General features: G+C 38.0%; 1 protein-coding gene across 21 annotated transcripts in view; it reads right to left on the bottom strand.

Moving 5' to 3' along the window:
- PHF21A (PHD finger protein 21A) overlaps window positions 1–25124 on the bottom strand; it is a 134465-nt gene that overhangs the window by 61770 nt on the left and 47571 nt on the right. The window lies entirely within an intron of this gene.

The raw sequence follows: 25124 nt of genomic DNA, 5'->3' as shown, positions 1-25124 counted from the left end.
AACACTTTTACTTTCTGTCCTTAAAGTATTGTCTCTTGACTATAGAAAAATTACTTTGTCAGATAAGTATTAGTTTTATCTCATCCTGTTGGCGAAGCTGTATGTTTAGATGCCACTATATCAGACTATATCTGATAGTAGCAGATACGAGTAGTAGTATTTCTAAGACAAAGTACACAAGTGAAAATGTTCTTGAAGGGCTGTTAATTGTTGTAATGGTCCAAGTAATTGGGAATGCATTCACGATTCTTCTACACACTCCTTGTCCAAAAAGTTCAAAGCCCCATTGGTTTAGTGGCTATTTCCAGCAAAGGCACATCATTTCATTTCAATACAGAGATACATTATTACACAGCTTGTATTTGAGAATTTTCAGTGGGATCAATTAAAGACTACTTTTCCTACTGCATGCTTCCTCTAAAATCTTGAAATCAACACGTACAACGCACCTACTGGTGCTTAAAGTAAAGTTCAAGAAAGCTAGAAGCAGATGCTCTCAGAGAAAGACATCAAGCTATAGAACAGTGACATTGATCAGGGTTAATCACGTATTCCTTCTGTTAAAGCAACACAAGACAGATCTGTTTGCTTCAGATTTTTTCAGACAGGATCCTACACCTAGAGTGTTGTGGTTTTGTTGTACCAATAAAAAAACAAAACAAAACAAAATCAAACAAACAAAAAACCTTAACAAACAAAAAGCCAATCAAACAAAAACAAATGCCAAACCCTAGACCCAACTACCTGCACTCTTAATACAGTGCTAGCAAGACCATGCTGAGCTAAAATTTTCAGTAGATACCTAAATTTTACCACGATGGCAGTATCAATATAGGTGACACAGACATGTGAAGAAATAACACGCAGAACTTTTCACATGTCCTTCAAGTTTCATCAGTATTAGCTTGTACAGATTCCTGTTCCTGCCCAGGCACTTACTGATACCACACATCATACAGAAATTCATTAGTAATCTTTGCAAGCCTAATGCAAGTTCTGAAGTTATGCCTGTTTAAACCCGTTGTATAGCACTGATACACAAACAACATTCTACTTGCTTTCCAGACAGCTTGGGCTCCAGCAGATACCATCTTTTAAGCCTGGCTACAACCATTTTAGAAGTTACTGTTCCTCACTCCTACTTTTATGTTCTACTGCTCTGCAGATGAAAACTTGAGGCGACTTTGCCCCCAGTTTTGTCACTATCAGCTTGTAAAAACATTTGAAGTATTTGATTAGCTGAGGTGCGGAACACGTAACTGCTGCTGGTAACGTCTTAAATTACTCTAGACATTTTTGCAAAAGGGTATCTATCTAGGCCCTTAAAGGGAGTTGGTAATATGAGCAGCGTACAGTTTATAGATACAGCAACATAAGTTACAGAAGGAGGTATAATCAACCAGAAAGATTATTTTTTAAAAGTAAAATCCAACTTGGCTCCATAAAAGCAGCAGAGAGGAAGCGTGCTCTTAAATGGGACTTAAACGTGGCCAAGCTACACACTTCTACAGATGAGGCCTGGGAGGTCACAGGATGCATTGATGGTAGCATGGAAGATGACATGGAAGCAACTGCTCAAGTGACAGATGGATGTGTGGGAACACTAAAGAAGTGGAGCGGGTGGGGGAGAGACAGGAAACTCAACAACGGAACAGAAGTAAGGAAGGGCAGAATTATATAGAACTCCGAAAGTACTGAAAGGAGCTCAAAGCTGATGCAAATATGGGTGGTGAACAGTAGGGGGAATACAAAAATAAGAGTGACAATTAAATCAGCAAGCAGGAAGGATTATTTTAACAGCTACATGTTAGGAAGTGAAAGAAGTCTCTATTCCTTCTGTCATAATAGACATGTCTAGAACAGAGCTGAAGCTAGTGCAGTGGTTAAGACATGGCATGAAATGAGGCTTGCCCACAGGGATACCAAAAAAAAAAAAAAAAAAGCATGTCTTAAGATGCTAAGAAAGCAAGCACCAGATTTATAGCTGACCTAGATGACTACAACCAACGGAATGAACACACTAAAAAAATATATATATCTAAAAATTGCACACCTGAATAACATACAAAGTGAAGACTGTATGGTCAGTAGCAGAAAAAGACAGAAAACTAAGAATCTGGGACAGAAAGAGGACAAATGATTAAACTTTGGCCCCACCGAAATAAATAGCAAAACGTATACCAGCTTCATTGGTATCTGGATTTTACAAAAGGAGACAATTTTTGAGTTTTGATTAACCCATTTTACCAATGCTGACAACGAAAAAGGACTGCATTTGTAACAGTCCAATAAAAGACTAGAATAGGAACACTGAAAAATTTTGCAAAATGTCTGCTCTATATTCTATTCCAAAGACCTCTAGAGATTGGCTATAGTTTTACACTCCATTACATCTCCTGCAATCTTTAAAAAATAATTTGAAAGTTAAATAAAGACAAATTTACCACAATGGCCCAAATGACTACAAAGTCTGTTTTCCATTTGCAGAAGGTGAGTAGGCACTTCAAAGTCTGCACCTCCATGAAAATCAGGAAGTCCTAATTTTTGAGATTTATTCCACGGCTCCTCTCAAATATTAAATGAACAAAACCAGTCTGACTACAAGTAAAACATATTTGAGAGAGAACTAAGACCTACAAAAAGCAAGATTAACAACTCATTCCACAACTAAAAAACCCCACTATTAAAAGCAGTTTTGGTTGGAGAGCAATTCCTGTGTTTGCAACACATATAATGTATTAGAATCAATAAAGCTGATCAGAAACATAATTTATATTTACACAACTAGGATGTAATACCAAAGTTGGCAAAAAATACAGCAAATAATGTTATTTCATAAATTGCCTGGTTTAACTACTCTTAGGGCTGCTGTTAATAGTGTGCTTCAATGATTTTTCTTGTACTTTCTCTTTTACATATGAACTAAATCCCTCAGCTACTCAAGTGTTTCTCATTTCCAATATTCTAAGACAACTTCTCACCAAATCAGTGGATATTCACCCCAAAACACTTCAAGAATTGTCTCTATTTTCTAACTGACATCTTTCCAAATGTGGTTGAGAGTTTAATTTTTGAATGAATTTTGAATATTTTGAAAATTGAGAGCAGGACTGATAAAACAGCTTAAGAACACATGCGCTTCCACTAAGAGACTGCATTTGTACATTAATGAAAGAAATACACTACACAGTTAAGATTCATAAGCATACCTTAAATCAGGTCACTAGCAATAATAATTTTAACATATTCATAAAGTTCTGTGGTTGGTGTAGTGATTATAAGTGTTATGAACACCGCCACCTTTCTACTGTTCAGGATCTTTAAGAGTAAGCTGTCAATATTATTCACGATGACTGCTGGGAACGCTGCTCTCAAGGCTGCTTTGCACAAGCTGTCCATGGCTAGAGCATGTTTCTGGATTCTCCTCTGGCCTGTTTCCATTTCAAGATCTATCATCTCATTTTCTCTAACAACGGAAGTAAATTTACTATTTAAACCATGAAGGGAGACTTAGAGTTCAATTATTTTATTTCTTAGTGATACTAGGTTTTAATATTAAGAAAATACAAGAGTTTTCCATGGGAAGCTTGATTCTGTACCAATTCAAGTGAACAGAAAAATTACTGATTTTAACTGACAAGAATCGAGCCTGGGGAGGGGCTGAACTGTGTACACACTGTACTAAATAATTAGCAATACCCACAGATAAACTCTTTGATACATTACTTACGTAATGTAAATATTCTGGTCCATTTAGCAGATATGACTTTTTGTAAGTTATAAAAGTTAAATAAAATTTTTGTGAACTTTTATTGGTAAATACTGCTGAATCCATCCATGCAGAATTTATTTGATAAAAATTATGTATTTCTGCTTCATATCAAGTCAAACTCAAACGAACTTTGAAAGATACTGTTTGATAACTTTGATCTAATTTTTTTATCTTCTGTCATTTCACTGAACCTGCTTTAAAGAGCAGGAAAATATTAGTGGAGACATTATATATTTTTTTGGTCCAGAATTTCTCCTCCTAAATGGAAATTAAGACAACTGGTTTTAACAAAATAAATAACTGCAAATTAGCTCAGCTTAGTTTCTGCAATAGCAGTACAGAAAGACATCCTTACAACTGATCGGAAGTGAACGTTCAATAGTTACCAATGACACAAGAGCAGCAGAGAGCGTAATACAACGGTGCTTGTGGCAACTAACTTTTCCCCGTGCCATACTGTGACACACATATAGTGTATTTAGCTCTCCCATCATACACACCAACAGGTAAACAGATCAGGCTTTTAATCAAAAAAACCTTTGAGTATCATTTTCTGTGCCATTTTTATTCCGACGCTCACGAGTGGTCTGGAGTACGCTGAAATTTCCTGAATGAATGGCATAAATTGATGCAAGTTAGCCATTCTATGCACTGCACCTATTAACCTATTATTTTTCTGAATTTAGTTTAGGAAAAAGAAATCAGTGGATGGAACAGAAGATAACTCTGTTCCTCAACCACGCTTGTTCACAGTCTGACATCCTGCTATAAATAATAACTTATTAGCACAAGTTCGTATATGATACAGGACTGGACTGGTATAGTCTAAGCACGCAGCATGTTCCTTCCCTCTACTCACACGGCACTAACTTTCAACAGAGAAATACACTGGATACGTTAAGGCAGAGCCCTACCCGTAGTAGAGCTGCCACTCTTCTTTCTTTTTCTGTCCTTCCAACACAAAATGATGAGAGAGAGCACCCTCTCGCTAGAAAATAACTAAAATCTGTTACTGTTTCCATCGTCTTCTAAGAGTTTCTCTCAAAGCAAAGGAAAACCATCATTAAAGAGAAATAGACAAACCAAAAATAAAGAACCACTGGAGGATATAAAAATCTGGATTTTTTTCTGAAGAAGCTCAAAACTTTCTAAGTAAAATTAAGCAAATACGTCAGAGTGAAGATTACCAGGAGTAGATCTGACTCTATTTTCTTCCCTTCCACACTTCATTTCATAGCAAAATGAAGCATGAAAGCATGTTCCAGATTCACGTGTGAAATTGCTGAATACTAAGACCTTGTCCTAAATAGGTGTTTATATTTCTAGGTTCATTTCTACACAGATGGTTCTCCCACCTACACACAACTAGATGGTGTCCAGACACTATGGCATCATACCAAACTCACGGTATTATAACAGAATTTGTCCTTCCTTATGTATGAGCAACCAACGTAAGCTATAACACTATTTTGTCCCTATTGCTTATGAGGCAATTTAATACTTCAAAGCACCACACAAACATTAACAAATTGATCTGGAGAGTCTTTTATAAGTTATTCTACAGAAGTAAATTCTACAAAGTAGAAATTCTGCATTCTACAACTCTACATGCTGGAACAATTTTTGTGCTTTCATTTCATGCACTGGGGAATAAAATCTTCGTTTACATGACTTCCAGCATAATTACTTCTGAATGAATTAGTTAAAGTGAACAAGAAAACAGCAGAACAAGGCAAACAATGTCCATACCACAAAACATTGCTTTTTCCCATTAGCAGCCGCCTTCACATGGCTGTGACCGAGTCCTGTTCTCTCCAGGGTGCGGTGGGGGGGGCTGTCAAGGTATCTAAGTTTCAGCTGAATACATCTACAGACAAACACTGCCACGTAATTCCCCAGTTTTGATGTCGCATTACATACACATAATGAAAACTGCCAAACAACTCATTTTTAAAGAAAATTATCCACTTTCAAAGATCAGCAGTTTTTTGTTCCAGGTGAAATATGAATATTTATATATAAAGGCAATGATGCCAGAAGCAAACATTGCAAACAGGATTACTGATGTAAGGATTTCACTTTGGCATCCTGAAAGACAATCCTCTAATAATTTTCCTAGCCCTCAGAACTATAAATTGTAGATAGGGTGGCTACATGTGAGGAAACCTAAAAAAATTAATCTTTTAGAACCTTAAAATGTGCATTTAATGATTTGTAACAGGCCATTTAATAATTGAATTTGCAGTAAATCAAGGGAACTGGGCAAGTTTAGTTTTGTGGTTAGCAGCCTTAAATCTGTTTCTATCTTTGTCATAGGTTAACAAAGCTTTCTCGCTGGGCACTATGGTTCAGGCCAGCATAAACTTATCACAATGACACTTACTGAAATCCAGTTCAAACCCGAGATCAGTTGCTCAAGGACAGATTGGTTTTCACAACTCTTAATACAGCATACTTGAAGAAAATAGCTGAGAAACATTACATCCTACCCAAATCTGCACAAAAAACCCCCAACCCTTACATCAAGACATTCTTTCTATCTAGATTATGTCCTCTTTAAATTCAACAGAAAGTAAAACTGTTTGCTAGCCTTTGATCAGCCTGCTTTGAACTGATCATCCTGCTGCAAGGAGCTTCAACTAAGCTTAAAAAAAAACCCCAGTTTAATACTAAGGCATGTTTGTTTGCAAAGTATGTATTGTTAAAATGTTGCCTCTTACAACGTTTAAATTTACAATTAGCTTAGAGTTCTTTTTAACTGCTTCTGTGGGGAGAGGAGCAGGGGTCCTGCAAAAGTTCTCTTACTTCCCTTCCTTAAATATGCTATTTAAGCAATGCCACTCCACAGCACTTGCACAAACATTACTGCCTAATGAAAAAGCTTTTACTGCCCTGTGTATGTTTTCCCTTGGAAGACGAGAATATGTCAGAAAGTTTTGCCACATACAGGAAGGATTTAGAAAACAAAATCCTGAAAAAGAAATCTTTTGAAAAATTAGAAGACATAGTGGGGTAATGTTTACACATAGCTATGATCTATATGGACAGCAGGCTGCTTCAGTGTCCATGCCCTTGTGTGTAGTATCAGATCACTTTCATTTAATAGTAACATAGCTCTTTGCATAATCTAGGTAGCTTGTAAACAGAAATTAATATATCTTCAGTTACTCTAGTTACTTGATGACATACTCTGAGCCATGTTTAATTGATCACGGATCTGGCACAGAGAAGCAAAAGGCTTTTGTAAGTACATCCAGTGAATGACGGGAAAGTAGGAATTAGAATTCAGAGCAGTTCCTAACTTCCAGACTATGAATTTTTACCTACTCACTGAACAGAACGTGCTGTAAAAGTGTTCTGTGAAGAGAGAATATGGTGAAATAGTAAGGGGAAATACAGACAGTAAACATCTTTTTTTCCCCTCTTTTGATAAGCTTCACAACGAAGATCACCAAAACTGTAGTCCCCCCTTTCCCCCTTGCTTTCACGAGTACCCTCTCAGTTCCTTCCTCCTCCCAAGCAACTGAAAATCATTCTGTAAGCAGCTGGGATGCTTTAGGGTGAACAACAGGAATCAGCGTATTGTAAGTGTAATTAAATTTTAAACCAGCCTTTTGGGGACTCTAGTTAAAACAGAAAGCCCACTATTTCCCTTTGTATTTTTATCATCTCAACAGCACTAAAAATCAAACTTTCAAAGGTGAGTATCCCTCTCTGAAGGTTGTCCACATTACAGAGCATCCATGTGCCCTCTCTCCCTCTCTACACAGCCGTAAGTGAGCTGATATGCCCTCTTTCACAGCATCTGGGGGAATACCTCCTGGCTCTTTTTACTGAAATTATTTTGCCTCCTTCTCAATCAACTGTGCAAAATCCAGAAGCATTTGCAGGTGGGATAAAGGAGCATGTAAGTTACAGAAAAACACTGGAGATCTTATGTTATTTAGTGTGCATCCTTAGCTACAGACTGGCATCTGCCAGCAAATGTTAAGCAAAATTCACGTTTGAATCCACAACTCCAGTGAGCCACCTAGTCAAGAATTAAATCATATCACATAAAATGTATATGCAAGGATCGTAATAGGACTCTGAACAAACTTTTAAGCTCAAGGGCCAACCCACATTTAGGTCACATGCCCCATTACAGCAGGACAGTCCCTACAGCCAAAGGCACACAAAGGAACTGACACAGTCAGCAGACACGGCTGCCCACCGTGAATGATCAGGTAGTCCCACTACCAACGTGGCACATACCAAATGGGAAGTTTTTGATGGGAATCTGAAGTAAGGCTAAAACGCACATCTCAAGCTGGACATAAGAAGGGCTTTAATTTCTACACCACCATGTTACTGAAGATGAGACAGGCACCTTGCGTATTATCACTGCAGCTTGCTACAGTGCTGGACTGGCATTCAGATTCAAGCTGATGTGTGACTGCCATATCCCAGTTACTGTCATCTTCTCACAGGTAACAAACTACCTATAACTTGCTGATAGGATTTCAGGCCCTAGCACAGTTTACTTTTGTGTTGTCTGCATTAAGTGGTGTGTCTTTCCCAGTTTTAGAACTTGCCTACTCTTCCAGATACACGATGATACAAAGAGACATTAGAAAACTGTAACAATGCAATGACTCCAATGTTATTCAGAAGTGGCTGATTAAAAGGGTAAGTGTAAAAAGATACTGTCCCTGCTAAATACAGACTCCTAGCTGCAGCAGCAAAGGTGAGCTTCAAATCATGCCAAATTCAGTGAAAGTTTGGTGCGTGCATTTGTATAGAAGTTTGCATAGAAATACGTGAAAAATCCTGAGAATGAGATGGGTTAATTCCACAATAAAAACATACGCTAAAGGAACAGATTTATTTCTCTTTCATTAGGTTTCACAGGCAGCTTTGCTAAAGTGAAGTTTTTCTGACTTCCCAGAGTTTGCGTCTTGTCTTGTTTTAGGATTGCCTACAACTGTGTTTTAAGAGCACAAGTCAGCCCTTCACCAGTTACTTATATGAGGTTATGTATTTAGTCAAGAGTTTTCAAAATGCATGAAATACTGAAGAACCTTTCTAGGTTATCGATGCTTATAATCTGTTATGGTTTGCTCCTGAAGTAACATCTTAACTGACTAGTTGTTACCAAACAATGGCAAGCCACTTCTGTAGTTCTCTACTCTAACTGAAATCCCCAATTTTTGCAAGCTTTAGCTAGCATTCAGCATGACAGATTATGAAGCCACATGCTACCCCATCATCTTTCTCGGTGTTTCTTGGAGGCTTTCTCTCTCCCTGCACACACCTGCACGGGAGTGTATGTTCTTCAGTCAATTCACACACATCATTGAACAGCAAGAGCACATATCTAGGCCCACAGCAGGGGGGTTAATTAACTGTACAAGGGACAGAGCTAGCTCTAGAGCTATCTTTTACATGTATACAGAGAATAAACAGAGCTGACACTCAAGGGAAAATGCAGTAAGTTTTGCGCTCCTCGCTTCCTCATAAAAAGACAGTAATTTAAAAAAAATCATTCAGCAGCAGCTCTAGACTTGACTAAGAAAGTTCTCATCTCAAACACTGACACTGTAACACTCAGTTTAAGACTCTTTTCAGACTGGAATAAGACCTTGCAGATGGACAAATGAAAACATTTATCTCCTTGTTGTAGCACCTGCTCAGATCTACTGCAGTTAATAATGGCTGGGTGCACAAAAGAAAAGCACTGGTTGCCTACTTTCTTTCACATTAAGAGTTAGCAGACAACACAGGAACAAAAACCGTTTGCATACAACACCACTCCTCTTGGTGTTAGTGCCAGCAGCGCTACAGCGGTGTTAATGCCCTGGAAGAGTTTCAGAAAAACAACAGTGTTTTCAAAACATCTTCCTGAAACACTGCAATGGAGGGAGCTTTCCAGCCCAGGAAAATAAATTGTAAAATATATGAGTGAACATATTAAGACTGATGGCACATGCATTGAGTTCAGACAGGGATACCAAGTAATACAAATGGGAAAACAACTGTTATACTTTTATTCAAATAATGCAAGTCGAGGACATCAATCCCTTTTGGGAGACTGGTATCACTCTGTATTCATGAAGTACATATGTGCTTTGATCAGGAAGCTGGACTAGACAACCTCTGGGGCTCCCTTTGTACCTGAAGCTTTCCATTTACCGTACCCCATCAAAACACCAATTGTGGTATCAGCTCTGAATGCACATTACAGAAATAAAACTCTCATTATATGCTCTTGAGCGTACCCCATGCCTGAACTTCTCCATCTTTTTCACTTTCCTGTGTCATAACAATCTTATTTCTTATCATTGAGGCATAACTCACTTCTCAGAAGCTTGTCTGTGTCTCTAGAGTTGAACCATGTGTTCCGTTCACAGTGCACTGTGGAGGACTGGGGGTATACATCAGATGTAAGCTTAGGTCACATAAAGAAGCCTACATCTGCTTACCGTCAGTGAGCGTCTCTCAGAGTTTCCCACTCTTTAGAGTGTGAGGAGCTAGGTTGATGGTTGAAGACACTTCTATTGGGGTTTCTTTTTTCGTTATATTGGTTGTTTTAAATGTCTTAATCAAGAATAACTGCTATGAACTGATCCAAAATACAAAGATGCCCTACAACATTAGGCTGAATTTACCATCTAGAATTCTTGATTCTGAAAGTGATTTTGTATAAATGGTACTGCCAGCTCTCTGTTCCAAACTCAGCTACACTTTGAAACGTGAATGTAGAAAAATTGTCTTCCTTAGTACCTCAATCCCTACATACATTTTGAAGTCTAAAAAAAAAAAACCCAAACAAAAAACCAACCAAACAAAAACTCAAGCAAACAATTTTACTATTTTTTTATTTACATTGAATCAACTCTCCAGAACTTCAAAGGAAATAAACCTTGTTTCTATTTCAATTCATACATAAAAAAAAAACCCAACAAGTACAGCTCCTAGTACAGGACAAATTCTCACTGTAGGTACGCCTATGTAAGACCACTGAAAACCAAAGCAGCTGTGGAAAATTCACATCCTTTTTGGTGGAATTTAGGGATTTCCTCCTTTTTCATAATTGAGGAGCAGGAGTGAGGATACCCACAGTGGACTATCATTTGGGCCTGATTTTCTGTTGTCCATGAATAGTTTTATTCAAAGCCAGAGATTAACACATAAACATCGTGGTTTGAGCCCTCAGACTAGGACAACAAACAAAGGCTTTGACTGTATGAGATTTCAAAAGACACCACGTTGCTTTCTGCTTGGCCCCAACGTACATGATCTATACTGAAACACTCAGGACTTGCAACAGAAGTTCTGCCTCTGAACAATTCAGTTTGAAATTTGCTAAACAAAAATCATAATGCCTGAGAATTCAGGGTGCTCTCTGATGTCAAACAGCTTCCAAAAAACCTTCTCAGCTGTTTTTCCTATGTACAACTCAAGTTGTACAAATTCAGTTCTTCAAAGAACACTCAAGAACCATTTTAGATTTCTTTTTTCTGCTTCACCTTAATAATTCCTGTGTCAGGTTATACTGAAAGCAATATCAATGGTGACAAACAAAATGCAAATCTTTAACAGAAATTTTCTATGACCAACTGTAGCAATCTCCGTCCTCTATACTTAAATCCCAGTCATTCAGGTCTACTGTCACATGTGTTACGTCTGCTTCATGCATAGGGCTACCGTGTGGATTAGCTGTTCCAGTGGGAGAAGCAAGACAGACGCAGCCTGCCTTCCTTTCTGCCATTCAGGAGCTGCAGGTACATTTACCTTAACTGCACCCCTGAAAAAGGAGACTACCAAGCCACAGATTGGGTTCGGAGCTGTGGTTACACAGCTGTTAAATCCAGGATAAATTCAGGCAGCTGTCAAATGAAAGCTGTTTCACCCTTCCTTTGTTTCAGCCCTTCCTTTCTGCCACTTCCCTGATGCCAAAAGCAGCATTCATTCAACCACACACAAGCCAAGTGGGCACACAGGAACATGCTCAAAAACTAGCACATCTCGGAGTTAGTCTTCAGCCAGACAACTTTTTGACTCCAGTTACCTCACAGCAACATGAGCACTAATTCTGGCACAAGACAGGGGCAGAATTAGGTAGTTAGACCAGGCAGGAAGGCAAGTCACTACGTTCACAGCAGCAGTCTAATTTGAAGCTTAATCAAAGTGGCCATACAATCACAACCTGCAAAGTCACCAGGTATGGGATACTAACTGAGTTTTGCCTCTGAAACAGTGAATTTGGTGCCTTGGAAGCACAGCACTGGAATCTCTGGTTCCAGAGGAAGACAAAGTAAAAGAAGTGGAACCCGACTTTCCTCACTCCTGCGCAGTGCTTCAGTAACTCCAGATTCAGTAACTCCACTGCAAAGCATTATCATCAGAACAACCACAGGATGTTCTTAAACAGATATTTCTTCAGCAACCTGCTCAGGGTCTTTCAAGGACCATTAGAGGAAAAGACAAATAAAATAGCAGTTTTTAAAAGGCAGGTTTTGGGGATATTTTTAGTACAAGATGAACATTTATTAAAAAAGCAGGTACTTCTCTAGTGTGAGTTACCAAAGGCCAGTTGCAAAAATAAAAGTACAAAAGCTTCTTAAAAAAATGTTTGTCTTTTATAATGGGCAACGTAGACAGAGATTAACTCTTTCCATAAACTACATGCTCAGCCCTACAAAATAAAAGATTTCAAAACAACCTGGATTTTTCAGTTAGCCAAGGTAACGGAATGCACTGGGGGGAGGGGGGGGGGGGGGAGGAAACAAACAAACTTACTTTTAAAGATACTTTCTTATTACCTTGTTTCCTATAGAACTTAATTTGACTCCTTACTGAAGCAGTTTAAATACAAATATTAAATTGCCTAAAGCCTCCTAAGAGGTAATTTTTATTTCTCATGACACTACATTTGATGCCTGCTGTCTTTGCAGTTTTCCCAGCCCACTGAAAGCCCAGGCCAGCTTTGGGGACGTTGCACAGTTGTAAACCACCGCAGCATAAATCAGTGTAAACATGATATGCAGAAGGTGCACCACCCTTTCAGGTGATGCATCCCACTCCTCTGTCCACAGTTTCTGTTCTTTGCTGACCGCCAGAAGTGACAAGCGGGCTGAAAAGGGGTTTCATCTCCAGGGAATAGGAATAGTCTTAGTAGGGATGAGGTGTAGGTAAACACATAGCATAGCTGGACAGCTTCCCTTAAAAGCTGGTTTGAAAGCAGTAATGGACACTGGGAAACACCAAGCAAATCAAGATTAGATGGGCAAACAAGACTGCAGCTGTTCTGAAGAGCTTACAGTGCTTTTGGATCCAACCGCTCTTCTAATCCACACACCAGAAGCAAACTTTTCTCTTGGCATCAATAAACACTTTATGTCATGACTTCTTCAATATGGAAGAGTAAGCTACAGTCAGAGATGCAAATGCTGCCTCTTCCCCCTCCCCCAGCAAGACAGACAAAAGACCATCCAAGAATAGGCCAAGCTCCTACCAAGTCTTCAAACAGAGGTGAACATACCCCAAACCCGCTGTTAGGAAAAGATACCCCAGTAACACAACGTCAACCTTAGTGCAAGCTTTCTCCTCAGAACCAGCTGCTAACAGGGCTTCCCCCAGGATCTCTGCAGTCCTGCCTTCCTCCTACTTTTGGTTCAGACAAACTCCTGTCCCCGTTGTGGTCTAAGTTAATTGCATTCATCTTTCAGCCTGACATGGCACTAATGAGCACAGGTCTTAGTGGAGAGTTTTATCAAGTGAGTCCAAGATTATTACAGTGCCCAATACTTCCTCATGGCCTTAGAATTTGATGCTGTTATTAGACACTGTTAGAGGAAAAATTAACTTTATAGAATTCATAAAACTAATTTTCAAAATATTGGGGGGGGTAGGGGTTGGGGTGTGTGTGTGCGTGGACTCTTTTCACAGATTTACTAACTATCCCAGCCAGCCCAAGAGAGCACAGACACTCTGTCCTGTGGGCTGTAGGAACAATTATAATAGAACAAGAAAATAACAAGAAAATACCACCCACCCCCCTGCATGCCTCAGACTGGTGTCAAATTTAAGTCCACAGCCCATTTCTCCCCTCATACAAAAGTTTATGAGAGATTATGTGAAATCTTGTCTTTTCAAGGAACAGACTTCAACTCAGGAGGTCTTAGAATATTTAATATGGTTTGAGACATGTAACTAAACACAGAGAAACCCTGGGTACCATAAGTGTTAAAATGAACTTTTTGTCTCAGCATTTTCTAGTCTTAATCAGCATATTGCATGAGCAGATCATTAATATTTTAAAGGCAAATAAAGGATGTAATGAAATTTTGGAGACATCTGACCCACTAAAATATTTTTGAAAGCTAAGGCTCAAAATGACTGTATGTGTGTCAGTTAAGTGGGTCTCCTGCTAACTCAGGAGAGGTCAGAAGGGAAGCTAACTATCTGCTAAATGCCATAATTCACATACTGTTTAAAATAAACCCATTCCTGAATAGATGAATTATATATACTTTAAAAGCTAGCAAAACAGCCACCATTCACAGATATAAATAAATGAACTATGAAGGTGAAGGAGAGATTTTATCATTTGCAAGGCTTTGAATGATCAGCGATTTTTGTTCAAGCAACTTCGGAATAATTTGGAACCCACAAAGATTACTCTGAGAAGTAGTACATCAAGTTTAATTCCACGTAGCTAAATCCAAATGATGTAAAAGCCATTATGAAATGATGGAATAAAAAAAGTGTTTACATCACTTAATACAGTGGAAAGAGATAAGCAGGATAAAGAAAGAGGAAAGGGAAAAACCTGTTTATTTACCCTTTACCTTCTAAAAATGCTACATAGCTTACTTAATATGCACTGTACACTAGTGCCAGTGCTTTGAGATCATGCCTGATTATTGTAGAGGGTGTACAAGCCTAGTAAATACTAACACTTGTTCTGAAGGAATTTAGTTTAAAAGTAGAATTTATATTCAAAGCTAAAAAAACAGATTAAAAGCAATGCAATATTTCAAGTTCTAAACGGTCTTTTTTGAACATGAGGACAATAACTGTCTCTTACTATGCAAATATAAACCCTAGCATATTATACATGGAGTTGAATCTAGCGCTGCCACATTGCAGTCCAAGGTGAGGTTACCACATAAAAATATGCAGGTACATTGTATTAGTGTCCCACGTAGTGTCACACTCCTGCTGCTGCAGGACCGTCCTACTTAACACTTTGATTATTTCTTGTGTTCTTGTCAGAAAGATTAAGGTTTAGGGATATGGAACGTGACACATTTTTATATTACCATAACGCACCTTCCTAATGCAAAGGAGAAAAGCAACGCATTTGGCATTTACTACAAAACCCAACACATACACACAACAAAACTATCAGCAGTGTTTTTACCTGGCTTATCCAGGAAAAATGCATTGTAAGGTAATCCCAGATAGCATACCTGTTCCTAAAAATGTTTGGCTATTTATTTCCTCTCTTTAAAGTGCTTTAGTTTTACAACTGATGTTACAAATAGCAATTTTTGGTGGCCTCAGAAAAAAACATTCTGCTTGTAGATCCGTCCAGCTCATAGGCTAGCTTACCCAACAGACCGTTCCCTCGTCTGCAGTTGGTGCCTCTGCTTGACTTCTTGCAGTGCCCACAGACGTTTGCATTCTGAGCATCAATTTCTATGGGTTCTTGAAGAGTTTGCTCTTTATAGTTCTCCATGTAAGTAGGGTTTAAAGGCTTTCAGATTACCATATTAAGAATCATAATAGAGACAAGGCTAAAAATTAAAATGGCTTCATATTATAAGTTACCTGGACTCTAGCTATAGGATCCCTTGGATTTTGAAGTCTGAATTGACACGTGTGAGGGCCTGACCCAGTGCTTCTGTTAGCAGGAGATGCACATAGCTATAAACTCCAGGGTGTAGAGAATATTCAAGTATCCAAAGCGAGCAACAAATTCATAACAGCTCCTAAAGGCACAACTTCATACAATAACTAAAAATCCTCTCAAAAAGATCTTTCCATTAACAGATCAAAAATTAATTTGTAGTATCTGCATTTCTCATCTAACTGTACTGTATTTTGCTCAAAAATTAAGACCTTTGCAGAAATTTCATTCTTGACTGTTGAAACTCTTCTCAGACAAAAGGTACGCAACTACTTGAATGCATTTAAAAGTAATTTGGGAGAAATTACCAAGTCTCTCGCCAGTTCTCCATAAAGAAAACTGTTATAAACTCCGAATCTATTTTGTGATAGTCATGTCTAAGTGAATATTTAAAGGAAATTAACATACACTAAGTTACATTTTAAAGACAAAATCTTTCAAATAATTTCTGTCTGTACCTATAAATGTAAATTAGTCTCATTGGCTTTTGAAAAAGAAGACCAGTACGTGATTAATATTAATCTTCTCCACTTTTGGAACTGTATTGCGCACCAAAATCTTTTACACAGAACTTTTGAAGTTCCTAAAGTTACGTTAAAAGCAGACCTACAATGAATCTTTGTCCCAAATGACAGTACCTTGGTAGATAACCAAACAATAGTGTAGAAGTTCAAAAGAAGGGAATAATATTCAGTTCTTTAAACAACAATAGAATTATTTCACACTTATATGATACCCAGGTCCCCTACAGAGTGCTGTTCTGTTCATAAGATATTACAGCACCAGCCCTGGTCTGGCAGCAGAAGAAATTCTTAACATTTAGACATAGCAAGATTTTGCTGCTTTTCATCCATTTGAAGTGGACAATTTTGATGCACTAAAGCATCCCAATAACTCACTTCTGAAGAGTCTCACTGTATGGAAGAAACACCTATCAAACCAGCCCTCAAGTGAAGGATTCCTGCATATTACACAAGACAAGATGTTGAGAAAATGGTTCTTACGTGGCAGGTAGAACTGAATCTTGACCATCCAGTAAGCTGTTTGCATTTGGAAAAACAGAAATTGAAAAGCTTCCATTTCCAAGATTCAAGCAGAAAACATAGTACCTTTAGGCCACAAAATTTTAATCGCCCAGCGGAGAAGTGTTAGGGGCTTAGTGTCCCGGACTGCTGTAAAACTGCTTCCCGCAAATGATCTACTCGGAGAATGGGATATTTCTGTTTCTTGAGATAGATGACAAAATTTAGAATGAGCTGGAGAATTCAAGAACATAGATTTGACCAAGTTGATCACTGAAGCATTTGATAGCAGCCAAAGATGCATGTGGAGCTTTTGATGCTAGAAAACTGCTGACAATCAGGCACTTCCACACCACTCTGGGCTGGCCACAGCTCTAAGGGACAAAGCGTTGCTCTGAAAAAGCTGCCATACTAGAACAAGAATGAAGCAATTTATAAAGAGAGTGCATGGATATGGAGCAAGACTCCACAGGCTTAAATACTGCCAAGTATTCAAATTTTCAGAAGTCTAAAATAAAAGGATAGCCACTTGCTGTTCTGCAGGACATTAAGCAGCTCTAAAGCTTATGTCTCAAAAATTCACATCACATATTAGAGTTCCTATCTAATTCTTTGTTTATTTTTAAAGGAAAACCAAGGTAAACAGGTTCTGCCTTCTATAAACAGTACAAACACCATCACTGAGGTTTTACTTACTGGGTTAGGAAAAAACTGGCTCACTTCTCCTTGCTACACAGGGCAGCCTGGGTCCAACTCTTTTACACACTAGTGTCTGTTTACTATGACACACTGCCAACATTTTACTGAGGAAATCTTCAGAAAGAATTAAAACAAAATAAAAAGGAATCACAACTACTTAACTGTTTCTAACTCACCTCACCTAACCTTGGAGAGAGCTTACAGGACAAGGAAGAAATGCCCATCACAACTCAAGGGCTTTCACCCTGCTAGCTTTCAAAAGTCTACTGTAAGACAACACTTAGAAGTTCTTGCTATTAAAAAAAAGAACAGAACAAGAATTCTTTTACATAGAATACATCAGATAAATATTGTAGGAAAAATAGGTAATGAACTCACAGAAGTTAATTGAAGCCTAATCTTCCTACAAGTTTTCTATAGTCAGAAGAATGAGGGGTGGGCCCTCACAAAAGTAACAGAACAGGAAGAATTAGATTCCCTTGTCTGAATTGCCTCCCGAAAAGTACTCACTCTCTCCACTTCTCTATTGATCCCCATAGTAATTCGAACTTCATTCCAGCGAAAAAATTTCCATCAGAATTTTGCACTTAAGCGCTGCCTAAATCTACTCATTACGTTACAGTAAGGGGGCAAAGTTGAGAAAGACACCTTGAACATCAATACCAGTTTTGACAGACTAAACATGAAGGAGGAAATAAGAAAGGCTCAGAAAATAATGGACCTAATTAAAACAAACAACACACCAAGAAAACGTACATGCTATCTGCCTCCACCACCTATCTTCCCTAACAGTAAAGCTCCCTGTCAGGTGTCTCTGATAACTAGTTATTGCAATGCAACAGCGGGGGGAAAAGTTGCTCTAAAGAGATTATACACTTTTTGGAGTTTCTAAAAGTGAGAACAAGTATTTTAAAAGTTAAGCCAGAAATCAGACCAATACTGAAAGAAACTGACCATATATAATGCCCACAAATAGTAGAATTCATGTTGATTTGACCCACATTTGAAGAAAATACCCTCAATTATTGCTATGGACAGAAAATGTATACCAGGTTATAATTTCAGTGAACACCAACGTTTCCTGAGAACGAAGACTGCATTCTCTCCCTACAACAGTGTCAATATAGAAATGGAAGCACAAAGATTTAGTGAAACCCCACCAAGGGCATTCTTACCCTTTAATCCTTAAGGTGTGTTCTCTCTTTAAGCCCTTCAAGGCCCAAGTCTATCACAGTCTCCACAATAAAATGAGAAAAAACACCTCATAGTGTCTAGAGCAACAAGAGCAGATAACACTTATTCAAATAGAAAAGTCAAACCCTAAAATAAACTTTTACAAAAATTGTACATGCATTTGGCCCTCTCGCGCTTCCTTAGTATTCCATCTTCTCTCTAAATCACTTCCAGAAAGGCGTATCTCCTGTTTATTTTTCCAGTGTCCATCAAAAAGAACCCCCAGTCCACCTGTAAATGCCAGTACAATCAACAGAAACCAATTTGAAACTGGCACTACGGAAACTATGTAAAATATCACATTCACCTTGGTCCTTCTCAAAATAAGGATTTGAAGAGGAGTTCAACTGGGTGGTTCCACAATGCACTATGAGGGTGTTACGCCTCAGACATATGTTGGAAAATACCACCTAATGCTGATTACCCTAGTCAGTTGTCTTCTTGGTATAGTACTATTAAATAGGATAATCTTTACTAACAAATTTTTTTAGCCCATAGCTGTACTACATTTGGTAACTCATAGTGCAAAAAAGCACAATCTCGGGAAGTGGCTTATTTTCAAATCAAGTAACAGGCAGCAGAGAACAAACAGCAAAGATAAGTTTTTGCCTGTATTCTAAGTATTAGACACACCTTCTTTCTCTTTTCTCCCTTCCAAAATTCAATACAGTTTTCAGAAGAGCTGGGGACTAAACAACTCCGATAGGAACTAAAGATCTATAAGGCACTGAAAAGCAGATGCCTGGATTTGACTCCCCTTCTAACACTGATACACTTGGAATAAATCAAAATACTGTTTCTGGGGCTCTGAGGTTGTTCCACTGAGTCATGCAGAACAGAGCAGAATGGGCTGTTTTAATCTGTTTTCACTTATAAAAATTCATTAGTAGATTTAATCCCTTTTCCCAGCCTCCAACTAAGACTCCTTTAAGGGTGCTATACAAAACATCCTAAATCCCAGTCATCACAATCTGATGTTTTGCCTGTCTTTCTTCCAAGTATGAAGAGGGAATAGGAGGCATTGAAATTACTACTGATGCGTGAGGTTATCCAGCAAGTCAAAAAATGCAGGAGCACCTAATAACCAGCTCTCACCATCAGCAGGGGATTTTCAAGGAAATACTGTAGTTTAACTGCCCATTTTCTATCTACAATGTGGATTTTCAAGCAGAGAGGGCTACTTTAGAGTTATGCCCTGGCTTATATGAACTAGGTATCCAACTAGGCTCAATTAAAAAAACTCTCCGGTTGCATCCAAATCTGTCTTAAGTACAGCGTGAACTCAGAAATTAAAAGTTGAGCCAGAAAATCAGTGCTAAAGGAAAGCTAGCAAGAGAAAAGTGTGGAGGGGTTTTCTTCTTTTTAATGATATCATGAAATAGTAACTTCCATTTCCTAAATTAAGTTACTCTGGTGCTAATGTATAGTAGATATGCAAAAGGTTCACAAGCCAATAGCAAGAAGTCTAGCTGGAGTTACATTAAGAGAAGAATGGGAAATCCAAGTTTAGATGCCAGTATGGGTTTAATCATGATTTAACTGTTACAAAAGGTTTGAAAAAGCTTACCAATATTTCAGTCATATGCAAATGATTATAGCACCAGTTTTTCAGAATAGTTTGGGAGAAAAGAGGCAGCAGGGAGAGATGCATGCACTCTGCCTATCTACAATCATCTGTATGACATTCAAAATTTGTTTCAGCCAGTATATCTTGAGAATATGGAAGATGACTTAATGAGAAGTCATTATATTCCCATTCTCACACAATATTTGGATGCAAATTAAATAAATACCAAAGATTAAAATAGTAAGCTCATGCAGATTTCTCAAACAAACATTCACCTTCTAAACAGGTGCTCTTCACACTGATCAGAGGGTTCGAAAGGGTCTGACGATTCACAGAGGCAGTTAACTTTCTCCTCCTTACATCCGGACAGACCAGTGTCTTTTTGACAGAAAAAAGGAGTGACTACTTCAAACCACCTAAGAAAGGAATCTACAAATAGTCAATTATGGGAGGAGGCAGAGCTAAGCGTATCACTACAGGGTTTCATTATTAAAGCCAAACTCTGGGAAGGTGCAAAATTGTTTTTCATATATTTCAGAACTGCTTTATAAACAGTTGGCATAAATGGATGTTTGCAGTTACACGGAAATTAGCATATCTTTATCATTCATGACATTTACTTCAAAAAGATAGGTATTTAGTAATACATACAGTTCCGGATAAACAACTGGAACTGAAATTAAGCATCACCTGCCCCAAGTTATTAGTTACTACACGTCCTTATGGCATATTTGCACACTTCCGCCATCACTGACAGAATAACTGGCATTTTAATATGACCTTGATGGATCTTGGGTAAAGGAGGGATTAGATACTCCAGACAAAACTGGCAGGAGTGAGAAGTGAATGACTTCATTATTTATTTCCAGATTTTGAGCCCTAAAGTTCTCATGATATTCATTAGGTGTATCTACAGCATGCAGGCTTATCTTGCCTACTTTCTTATGCAGAAGCATTTCAGAGTGCTCTGTCCTACCCGTTAGTCGTACCCAGTTTCCCTCCTGCTCTCTAGCTTTCTTGTGCTTACTTTCCTCTCACCAAAACACAGCCTTTCATCTTTACAGAATATGATGGAACATGTTTCGTGTACAATTTTCTGATAATGAGTTCAAAAAGCCTCCATAAAAATTCACCTTTACTATGGATGACAAGCGTTCAAGAAGAACAGTCTCAGAGGATGAATTTATTCACATTACCGATCTTTTCATTACTCGGTTATGGTACCTGTAATAAATACACCAACATCAATGCTTAAGCCTATTCCTGACAGTTCTTGAATACTTAAATAACAAGTTTCCTTTGTCAGTCTAAACCAAATGTTTACATTTATTCAACTACACAAAACCATGGTTAAATTACACTACCATTCTTAAAATCCCCCCTCCAAATCCCCTTTCCCATTACTTGCTATTTAGCGGCAAGGTTAAAAGGAGTCTCACCCTGAACATATAGGATTTAGAATAACCACAACTACCTCAGTTTGCTGAAACTTTAAATACAAGCAAAATTAGATGTACAAGATCTGCCTATTCATAATAATAGAGATAAGTTCACTTTTACAGTGTGCATTTTTTCTGATGATATTCTACAGTTTCAACTACTCTTCACAGTAGAGTATGTTAAACCTTTCCCCCCCTGTGAAAAATAAACACAATTATCCCTATAACTATTTTTGAGTACTTTCTCCTACAAGTGCATACAGCTCTTCAGAAATTAAAGTAACAAAGGGATCCACTTTATTCTTTCCATGTCAAGAGCAATTGCATGAGAATACAAGTCTAGTTTTCACAAAACTGTTTTCTGGAAGATTCGATTAATTTCACTGCAACCACAGTAAGAGACATTTCCATTTTATTTTCAAATATAGGGGAAAGAGCCAGGCAATTTCTTTAGTATATGCTTATCACTACCACCTTTTTACCATAAGGTCAAAAGACTATTCTTGTAAGCTTTCTTCCACATCTAAGATAGAATGTTGCTCTAACTATTCCAAGAAATTGTGAGGACAGATGTAGAAACTCCTCTGTATTTGACATTATATTGCTAAAAAGCATTTGTTCACTGACCACTTCTTTCTTTAGATTTCTTTAGTCGAATAAACAGGACCTCTTCCTTGTCACTGGAAAAAAAAAGTACTGTAATGATACATACTCGATGATATAATATAATGAAGATCATATTATAGTTTTTTAATTAACTATAGAGGGAAAGAAGCAGAAAAAAGGTATACTTCAAGATTACATCCCTCCTGCTCCTTTATGTTAGCCCTGCTCTAACTCAGTCTTTCACTAGTGTCACTGGTAACAATCTCCACTCCACCTTCCCAAAGTAAAAAAAAGTAAAAATTTTCCTCATAGAAAGATTCAAGAATACATTCTTTATGGTTTTTATTTTAAGAAGTATATTTAACTCGGACAAAAGCTGTGCAGTGATAGGTAATTGTGGGTAAAAGTCTACAAAACAGAATGCCAAAGGAAGACACTATCATAGAATACAAAGTGAAAGAAAGAGTGCTAAGACTATTACTTCCTTACAAAGATGTGAAAATGTAATAAAAACCAGTGCTACACAGCAACAGAGTTCATTCATATTAACAAACCGAGCTCAGATTTAGTAATTCAAACTGTTTTGCAAAAAGTCACTCTTGACTTTCCTTTAATAAAGAGAGGGGTTGGGGAAGAAAGAGGAAACCAGTTTTAAAACCAATGCATTCAGGGTTTCCAAACTGCAGCACCCACATCTATAGCTGAGGAACAAGATTGCTATACTGAATTCACCTTATTGCCCCCACACTGGAAAAAAAAGGTAAGCACAGTTTAGAACTCTGTAGTAATAACATAATGAGACTAGCAGGGGAAAATAACAGTCTGAAGGATTCACGTTTAATGCCCTTTAAATGCAAATTATAACGCAAATAACTTTTTTCTTTTTGATTTTTTTCCCATATGATAACACAATCAGCATACATTGCTCCATCTTCTCAGGAGAAACAAATCAAAGCATTTGTTTTCACCTCTCTCACATTTCAAAAACCATATGAATATATGACACACTTTTTGCTGTAACAGTTTAACCCTGCACCAGCTAACAAATTTCTTTAGGTTGAAGCCTACACACCGCACAGCCCACTTGCTTTCTTTTTGTACTTTGCCAGATCTCTTCAGTTTCACAAACTTCTGAACAGAGCTGTCATTATTAATTCTCAGCAAGAAACCAAAGCCACTATGAATCTCTGCAGCGACTGGCAGCAAGTGTCAGCACTACTCTCAAAATTCTTCAAAAATGGAGAGAAATCCTAAAGCAACTAAAAGCTTTTAGCTAACCTACTACTGACTTGGTTCTTACACAAGTCTTCATGCAAATTCATTAAATAAGAGAGCAAAGAAAAAGGGTACATTAGGCTGACATAGAATTTCAGAGGCCAGAAACATTTCAGCATTCTGTCTCTCTAACACCAGGGTCTCAGCTCCACACCACTGTCTCCAAGCAGGGACACCCCACAGGCTGGAACTTTCATTTTTCACACTTCATTAAAAGCTTATCAAACAGTGACAATTATGCCTCCCATAACTGTCCACGGTGGAGTTAGGCCCTCAGAGTTTATTCATCAGACATCAAGACTACTCACTTGGCTCTAAACAAGAGTACAGATAACACATGTTGCACTCCTCCTCAAGAAATGCACTGCACAATGTAAAGCATTTATTTACTATGCAAAACTGCACATTTCTCCATGCTGTGTAAAAATTAAATTGTTGGATAATATTCTCCCCATAAAACAATTGATAATAATTATTTTTCCTAAAGAGAAATGAGAGTGAGAATAGAGGAAAAAAAAAAAAAGAGGCTTTGTCTCTAAAATGCCGCTCAACTCTACATTGCTAAGCCACAGCTGTCTATTCAACAGATTCTTACAAATAAGAGGGAGTGAGCATTTCTCTACGTCGGTAAGGTTTTTTAGGGTTGTTTTTTTGGGTGAATGGTGGGCGTGGGGTGAAGGAGGTGTTCCCCCCTCCCCAAACTCACATTTGCCATGACCATTGCATTTTAGCAGCCATACTACTTTAACAACACTATCATCTGTGATATTGGCAGCTCTGTGGACCAGTGGTACATACAACAAAATAAAGACTTTGAACTTCAACAATCATAGCTAAATCCACTGTTCTAGTGATAATCAAAATCATAAATGTACAAAGAAGGAAACTGGACTATGACTTCATAGTGACTGAATTCGCTGTGTGGTGGAAGTGAAGTCAGAAACTTATTTTTCAAAGTCTTTTGGAAACTTAGCCCATGTTCATCCCATGAACAAGTGCACTTTAGTACTTTGAGCTGTAATTTTCAGCAGAAGAGACACAGCTGCATTTCTGGTGATGGGTAATTTAAAATACACGTTAGTATAGACCACTATATAAAATAGCTTTAAAAAGTTACGTATCCAAGTTGAAAAGTGAGAGTAAGATATACTTACATCTTTCTTATGTTCCACTCACTATCGGACTGCCTGTCCCTGCTGATCATGTGAACTGGTAGTCAATATGACTTGTTTTATGGCATTAAGGCAAGCTAAATTTGAAATTACCATGGGCCTCCAGAGCTTACCAGAGAATTCTGAAGCTGCTTGCTGTGAGACATAGCCACATGCAGAGGCTCATGCTGGTTTTAGAGAATAAATCATCCTCAAGAGAGGCATGCCATCACATCAGCAAAACCTCAGTTTTTGTTGAATTAGTATTCTCATTAAAAAATCATTTTCTTTATTATCCTTACATGTTCCTTCCTAGACTCACTGTTCCACTACTCAAACATACTATAATTTTTTAGTAAACAAAATTTCTAAAGAAATCTTAATCACTGTCTGCCCATTTCCTTGGGGAAGGCAACAGTTCTTTCACTCTGGAAAAAGGTAATTCTCAAAACGGAGCACATGTA

This window comes from Larus michahellis, chromosome 4 (genome assembly GCF_964199755.1).
Source record: "Larus michahellis chromosome 4, bLarMic1.1, whole genome shotgun sequence".
Classification (NCBI taxonomy): Eukaryota; Metazoa; Chordata; class Aves; order Charadriiformes; family Laridae; genus Larus; species Larus michahellis.
The sequence above is the reverse complement of the archived record's forward strand: the minus strand, read 5'-3'. Positions and strand labels throughout refer to the sequence as shown.